We start from the raw sequence: 8,984 nt of genomic DNA, 5'->3' as shown, positions 1-8,984 counted from the left end.
AACAATTATTACTCAACAAAGAGGCCATTCACACTGCAGAATTATAGCAGTTTGACCCCACTCTAACAATAATTAATATATCCTCTCCGACACTGAAAGGCACCCAAACACTTCGGAGGGTTGTAAGACCCAAGAGCAATGTAAATCACACAACGTAGCAGCTTCCAAAAATGGCGAGTCTCACCTACTGAATCGGCGGGCTCAATTCTGCAGATAAAAGATAAAACAGCGCCATTCGGTTTCAATTATGTCCTTCATGGTTTCATCCCACAAATTCCTGGGATTTGAGGTTGTTATGGCATCAGAGGTCTCTGACAGAGAAAGGTAAATATCTCACAAAAGTACACATTCCATAATTCCATAGCATTGAGCCAAGGCAGTTAATGTGGTATCAAACTGCTATAATTCTGCAAAGTCAACTTTTTCTACCTATGGATATCTCATGACTTCCTGAAGAGTCATCTCTTCCCATTAATTCCACCCATCTACTAGGCCTGTTGTATTCTCTTCTAATATGGAACCATATTCCAAGTTTTCCCCAAAACAGGTCTTTTCTATAATCATAGAATAGAATCATAGAGTTGGAAGAGACCTCACGGGCCATCCAGTCCAACCCCCTGCCAAGAAGCAAGAAAGTCACATTCAAAGCACCCCCAACAGATGGCCATCCAGCCTCTGCTTAAAAGCCTCCAAAGAAGTAGCCTCTACCATAGTCCGAGGCAGAGAGTTCCACTGCTGAACAGCTCTCACAGTGAGGAAGTTCTTCCTAATGTTCAGGTTGAATCTCCTTTCCTGTAGTTTGAAGCCATTGTTCCGCGTCCTAGTCTTCAGGGCAGCAGAAAACAAGCTTGCTTCCTCCTTCCTATGACTTCCCCTCAGGTATTCACACATGGCTATCATGTCTCCTCTCAGTCTTCTCTTCTGCAGGCTAAACATGTAACATGTAACATTCTAGACTGAGTATTGTGTTTTCAACCTAGTCACAGTGCTTCATCTAATGGTGAAAATATTTGATTCATATTTTGCTGTGAAAAAAGGAAAAAGGTGATATGGATATACTAATTACTTCAGGCCTGGTCCTTATTTCATGTTAGACTATCCTCCCTCCCCATAGATTGCACAGTCCTAAAACACCTAGGATCTCTTCACACGGGCTTGATTTTGGCAGTGGCAACGTTTTTCAGTTCAGCCTTATGGCTCCCATCACGCTCCAGAAAAGTATTTCCAGGGTGGCTCCATGGCCCAACTGGGAAAAAACCTGCCACCACTGCCAGTGGACAACAGAGGCTCCCTGTCTTTTCATAAGGAAAGATGGGTCGAGCCACCTTAAACAGGCTTCCCCCGTGTGATGAGGCAGGGGGAAGCCATGGTGGTGCGGGGCAACAAGTCCCCATGCTCCCTGGGTGGGCGCCGCTAATCTATCAATGTGCTTTTCTCCATCTGATGTTGTGGTGCTAGTGATGACATTCAGAGCCCCAAACAGTTTGATGACTGAAGGATTAAGATTGGTGACCCACCAAATGCAGGAAATGCATAATGGAAGGATGCTGAAGAAGACAGGGAACACTCTTCCCTTAGAGGCTGGGTTTCTGCTAATACTGATGTCATTCTGGCCCCAAGTGAAAACCTAGTTTTTTATTAAGGCCTTTTACATCTAATGGATTTAAAGCAAATCTGGACGTGTTCATGGCTTTAAGTTGTTTTAAACTGTTCAGACCAACTTCAGATTGTCTTGTTTTAATATTTTATATCTTCCATCAATTTAAACTAGTATTTTAAAGTTTTCCATTGATTAAATTAATTTGATTGTGTGATGCCCTAAGACAATGGTTCTCAACCTAGGGTCCTTAGATGTTTTTGGCCTACAACTCCCAGAAATCCCAGCCAGTTTACCAGTTGTTAGGATTTCTGGGAATTGAATGCCAAAACATCTGGGGACCCCAAGATGAGAACCACTGCCCTAGAATGTTTAAATATCTGAGGAAAAGGTAAAGATTTTCCCCTGACATTAAGTCTAGTCATGTCCAACTCTGGGGGTTCATACTCATCTCCATTTCTAAGCCGAAGAGCCGGTGTTGTCCGTAGATGCCTCTAAGTTCATGTGGCCAGCATGACTACATGGAGCACTGTTACCTTCCTGGTGGAGCAGTACCTATTGATCTACTCACATTTGCATGTTTCCAGTTGGCAGAAGCTGGGGCTAACAGCAGGAGCTCACCCTGCTCCCCGAATTTAAACCGCCAACCAGTCAGGAAGTTCAGCAGTTCAGCATTTTAACCCGCTGTGCCACTGGGGGCTTCAAAATACCTGAGTAGGATTCAAATATTTTAATAAACAAATAAATGAACAGTGGATTGGCCTACAGATGGCAACTAATTTTTTGTAGAAACTCTTTGAGAAGGTGATTACAGATGGAGGCCCACAACCATAGTCTATCAATCTTTATTTTACCCATCTGTCAACAAACCATAACAAATGCCTCTTATTTGCTTCTTGAGGGATTAGATGATACTGGCCATGTGTCGTACTTAACTTCAGTCCTCTAGCTACTGATTTTTACAATCTTCATTTCTTCCAACTAAAGCCAGAATATTCCGAAGAAAATATGAGGATAAATTCCAAGCTGCAGTGTTATGCCAATTTTCTTTAGTGCTTTTTCTGTCTAAAATAAGGAAAGGATGAACATTCGATGGGGCAAATTAATCAAAAAACGGTTTGCATTTGGTCTGAAGGCTGGTATGTTTTCTTTTTACAGTTTTTTGACAGACTGCAATGAAGGAAAAGATCCTGCAGGGGGCGCTCCAGAATGATATTTTGCTACATGTCGCCCATACTCATCCCCATCAAATTAAAATGAAATTAAAACAAATTAACATCTATTCATGAGGTGCCCACTTACATCTGAAAATATTTATTTATGGGATAGAATATCTAACTAGACCACGAGAGAAAGAGAGCGACAGAGTGAGAGAGAAATATGAGTGTAAAACTGTAATCATTTAACACTTCTTCAGATTTTGTTTCCTCTTCAGATTAATTTAGTGGCTCTTGCATTCTAATAACAATTATTCACCAGAGCCGGTGGCTTGTAGATACTGTTTTGCCTTGCACCTTTTTCATCCTTCTCTTCAGAAGGTGTCTGGCAGATTTAGGTCAGCCATTTTTCTCCAGTCACCCTGCAAGGAGAATGGGGAGGAAGGGAAGAATTCCCGGCTCCAATTTCTTCTAATATTTCTACATTACTTCAAACCAGTAGAGGTTTGTGCTGCCTAAAGCGAAAGAAAATCTATTAAGCTTTTTGAGGAAGAAAGTCAAAAGGGAGGGCAGGGGGAAGCATCCGGGATAAGGTCAGGCAAAGACTGGCACAGCGGAGAACTCTTGATCCGTTTGGCTGTCAACAAGTGGTTCATCCTGCGGGTTGTGCCGAGCTGTGTTCTTGCCTTCTGATCCCTATCTGCTCCTTTTGCCTGGAGCTTTTTTGTGGGCAAGAATCCCATAGTGGTAACAAACCTATTCTGCTTTGCCTTCCCAGCTAAGCTAAGCTAGATTTTCATCCAGGAAAAAGTTAGTGGTGGTCAAGCTATGCTCCGGCACAAGAAGGCAAAGGGATCCCTCAGGATGTGGGTGGTAGGTTGTACTTATGGGCAGCAAAGCAAGAAGAAGTAGGTCCAAAGACACTATGGAGAAGATGGAAATTGGGGAGGAAGCAGTGTGGTGCAATGGTTTGAGCATTGGACTACAACTCTGAAGACCATCAGAGAGAGTAGGCTTAGGGCAAGTCTCCATAGGCATGAAAACTTGGACTCACCCTGAATTGTTTTTTGGCTGTCCTCACAATATTCCAATGCTTTAGGCAACAATCACAGGTTATACTGGGTTAAACTAGCTTTTCCCCATTTCAGGGAAATTGGGGGATGTCTGGAGTTTTCTGGAAACTCTAGAGCGGGCCTGCACAACCTGCGGCCCTCCAGGTGTTTGGGCGTCCAACTCCCAGAAGCTGTAGCCATCTTTTCCAATGGCCCAAAATTCCAAAACACCTGGAATGCCACAATTTGTGCAGGTCTGCTTTAGAGCAGTGGTTCTAAACTTGTGGGTCCCCACGTGTTTTGGCCTACAACTTTCAGCAATCCCCACCAGTTTACCAGCTGTTAGGATTTCTAGGAGTTGGAGGCCAAAACATCTGGGGACCCACAGGTTGTGAATCACAGTTCTAGAGTATCCCATGACTTTGGGACAGCATAGACAGATGTATTAGGTTCAATTTGATCCAGTCCGCTATCCAGATGGGACACCACCATCATCACCATTTGCCTGCGCTCATCAGCACTGGGAAAAGGAGATGAATCTTGCCCCCGTTGACATCATTGCTGCTCCCAGCCAAACACAGTGCTCCATGCAAACTCCTGGCAATCACAGGCATCTGTGGATTTACTGTCCAGTGTAGACCTGCCCTACAAACATATGCTACCAACTTCTTTCTCCCAATTAGTGTGTAAGGTACTACAGGATCCCATTGCATTCTGGAGATTAGGGGTGAATCCCTGCTTGGTCATGGAAACCCACTAGGTGAACTTGGGCAAGTCACACTCTCTCAGTCTCAGAGGAGACAATGGTAAACCCCTCTCTGACCAAATTTTGCCAAGAAAACCACATGATATTAGTGCATCATAAGTTAGAAATCACTCGAAGGCACACAACAACAACAACAATGGGAATAGTGCAAAGTCTAAAGTGAGGGCTAGAACATTGAGAAAGCTGGTGGATGCAAACCCTCCAACATTTTGCAGATGAAATCTAAGGCTTATGTATCCAAGCAACATCAGAATGTGGTCAAGACTGCAAAGGTATTAAGAAAGGTTGCAGCAGTTAACTTTTGCCTGAATTTATAGAGGAAGGTATTTTTCCCCTTCTCCTTTCTCCTTGCACTCATATGAGTTAATTGAATAGAAGCTAGTTTTGCTCTTTGGACTCAATTTACAGTGAAGTAAGGTGAGGAGAGAGAAACCAGGACATTTTAAAAGCACGTGCACATACCAAGGCTGGGAAATGTATGGCCCTTTCCCCAATATGTTTCAGGAATATAACACTCTCAGTTACCACAAAATGGGGAAGGAATGATGGGAGATGCTTTCCAGCACCAATTTGCCCTGCATTCCCCACGCCTGCTCTATACTTTCTTGGCTTTGTCTCCAAACATATTGTTATGACTACAGATGATTGTATAGCTGTTTCTGTTGTAATATGAGAGAACAGGTTGGGTTGTCTCTTCTCCCCCTCCTCCCGCTGGAAGATCTGTGATGCTGGCTGGGACAACAAACACACATGAAAACATTACCCTATAATCACCACTGGAGTTACCTTGCTCCAAAGCATTAATGTCCCAAATTGTCCTCTGGAGAAACCCTAGTGACAAAAGCCCATGTTTCATTGAGATGGCAGGGAGGCTGACGTGACAAGGCCTATTAATCATGAGGCTTCAGGGTACAAATTGAATGCCATCTGTGGGCAGAGGGTAAAGCTATATAAAACTTTTAATACCATATGAAGGGCTTCTTTCTGTTTCCTTGTAAACATTTTGCTCAGGCAGAAGTGATCTGAAATCCTGATTACTAACAATTAGATCAGAGGCGGGTGCTATGTCTTTTCACAGCAAGCTCTGATAGAAACAAAGACCTGGGAGGGATATTGCCAGTTGTCAAGGATACAAGTCTAGCTCTTCCATAAAGCAAGTTGATACCATTGTCTCAGAATCTAAGTAGATTCTCTTTGCTTCCCATCTACTGACAAACTGTCTGAACACCTGAGGAAACACTGAGGAAAATTACTTGGTTTGCCCTAGGAAGGAATGTTGTTCTATTACATTGAGATGAGAACAGCACCTATCCTCTGCCACTTCATCTCATACCATTAACTCCATAAACTAATCCAACACACCCAATACAGTTACAATGGTAAAGTAACTTAATTATACTTTTGTTATTGGAAAAAAGGGACTGCCAATAGCTAGTCTTTCATAATAAATTTGTTGTATAGTTGCTGCGAGTTTTTGGGCTGTATGGCCATGTTCCAGCAGCATTCTTTCATAACGTTTCACCTGCATCTGTGGCTGGCATCTTCAGAGGTTGAAATAAGATTGAACATTGTGAAAGCCACCCACTGAATGGCTACCAGCCTCCTCCCAGTAGACCTAAATCAAGGAAAAGTTTCATGAGAACCCCCACTCCTCTAAATGTTCCTCCGGCAACAGCAAGAATATTCCTGTGGGCAGCAAAATAAGACAATTCCAACTGGATGCCCCCCATGAGGCCTTTCTTCCAGGGACAAACCAAGAATGGGCAACTTGGAAGTCTCTGAACAGACTCAGAAGTGGAGTGGGCAGATCCAAAAACAACCTGGCAAAATGGCATTACCTAGAAGAGTCCTCCATCTTGTGTGACTGTGGAGCTGAACAAACAACTCAGCATCTGTATGCTTGCCCACAATGCCCTGCCTCATGCACAGAGGAAAAACTGTTTAAAGCTACAGACAATGCCGTCTCTGTTGCCCATTTTTAGTCTAAAACTATTTAGCTGCTTGTGATCCCTGTATCTTATCAGTTTTAAACTTGTTTATTTATGCAGTGCTTTTGACACAAATTTACTGGTGAGTACCATTTCCTCTCTCTTCATCCCACAAACTGCAAAACTCTGTCATGAACACAGAAAGCATAGCACCCACCGTGATCGTCTCATGGTGACGCTAGATGTTGACTCCACGTTATTATGAAGCCAAATCAAAGTCTGGGTCTGAATCTGTGGGCCTTATTTTGGAGTGCTTTGTGTATGTGTTCAAAGGAGAGAAAGACGGTTGTTAGTATTGTGAAACATGTGGTGCTGAAAAAGTTCAGTTTATTAAAAGTGTCCTGAAGTCGTTATGCTTGAAAGATAAAGTTCTGAAACTCTCTGTGTTGAAAGCCTCATCAAAAGCAGTTTCTGGTATGTCATAGAAGCAAAAACAAAGATTTGGACATCTCTGGTTGGATTTAAAAAATAAATTTTCTTTGTGATAGTATGCTATATTGTTAACTGCTTTCAAAAGAGCTTGTGGTTTCAAAAAAGCACCTTTTAAAGTGGTTAAATTACAGGCTACAGTGTACTCATAATGAGTGCCTTAAACTTATTTTCACTTATTTGCAAGTAAGAATGTGGTAGGCACAGGCGGATGGGCTGAGGGTTAAAAAAGAGGGGGGGGGGGAAACATTGGCAGCTGAGAAGAAAAATATGCAGACCCTTAAAGCACTTTGTTTCCATGTTAACCATCAAGGCTGCTTAATATGGAATCCTGTGATTTGTAGTTTTGTGATGTATTTAGAGAATTTCTCTAGTGACTTTGATCAAATTATCAACCTTAGGTTTCCATGGGATGCAGCCATGACAGTTAAAGGGGAAGCAAAATGTTATAACTGGTGAGCCCAATATAAACCACTACTCCTCCTGTGCTTACCTGCAAGTTAAAAAGGAACTAACTTTGAGTGGTACATTATACATTTAGTACAGCATGTAGTTTACCTCTGATGGAGCAGTCATGCTGTATCTGAGTCAAAAATAGAAAGTACTGGTACCTTTCTGTATCTTTAATGGAAAATGGCAATGTTTGCCATCTCCCTTGTGTCACATTCACTTACTCTTTGAAAGCTACTACAGTGTGTGCAGAATAGAGTTCCTAATGGAAGATGACCTGCTATCCAGCCTAGAAATTTATTTTAACCAAAAGCAAACCTTTGTAGGATTTCAAAATTGCTGGATTTTATCCTGAATTCATGTTGCAAAGCAGTGCCATTCATGTGCCTCCACTGAGTCTTTTATTCAGGTATTCCTGCTGCAGACATAATTATGATAGAGAAAAGGTGAGAAAGCCACAAAAGAACTGACAGTTATCAAAGTATCAATAGTGACATCTGTAACCTTATACAAACTCCATGGTGAATCGGAATACCATTATTGTCGAACAGGATTTTCAAGTGACACTGAGTTGCTGACACTGGAAATGTGAACAGGTTGCCAATGAACCCCAAATATGATTTCTATTGTATTTTTATTACATACATCCATGATATGGATGACTTCTGACAGCACTGGCAATCAAAATCCAAGGTAGTTTCTGGTTGCATAAGGGTAAAATGCATGCAATGCAGAAGGCCTTTGATTAGATTTCCCAAGTTTTGAAAACTTTAGGCAGGACTGTGGGGGCATTTAATCCATTGACTATATATACAGTCCTCGTCCTGAAACTCCTTTCAGCTTGATGAAGATGAAGATGCTTCTCTCTCTCTTTCACTAGTAACGCTTTTGGAAGAATGGGCAAGGAAGACTGGAAAAACAGCAACAGCAGTGAAAGTTTAAAGCATCCCTTTCTCAGGATACTACTGTAATCAAAAGTGGACTCCTTGCTTTAAAGTGGAAGAGGAAATCAATGTCATCAACAAATAAAGCAATACAGTAGAGTCTCACTTATCCAACATTCGCTTATCCAACGTTCTGGATTATCCAACACAATCTGCCTTTTAGTAGTCAATGTTTTTATAGTCAATCTTTTCAATACATTGTGATGTTTTGGTGCTAAATTCGTAAATACAGTATAATTACTACATTACATTGCTATATATTGAACTGCTTTTTCTGTCAAATTTGTTGTAAAACATGTTTTGGTGCTTAATTTGTAAAATCATAATGTAATTTGATGTTTAATAGGCTTTTCCTTAATCCCTCCTTATTATCCAACATATTCACTTATCCAACATTCTGCTGGCCTGTTTATGTTGGATAAGTGAGACTCTACTGTACATGACTCCCTTTGAGTTATGAGGCCTTCTATATGTGCTTAGACTACAACTCCCAGTAGTCTTGGAGTGAACACCCTACATATTGCTGAGGTTGGAAGGAGGTAACAAAAGAGGAGAGACTGGACAAGCAAAAAAACATTAACTGAAGAAGTAGTAAAAGGAA

Source organism: Anolis carolinensis, chromosome 1 (assembly GCF_035594765.1).
Source record: "Anolis carolinensis isolate JA03-04 chromosome 1, rAnoCar3.1.pri, whole genome shotgun sequence".
Lineage (NCBI taxonomy): Eukaryota > Metazoa > Chordata > Lepidosauria > Squamata > Dactyloidae > Anolis > Anolis carolinensis.
Note: the sequence above shows the minus strand (reverse complement) of the source record.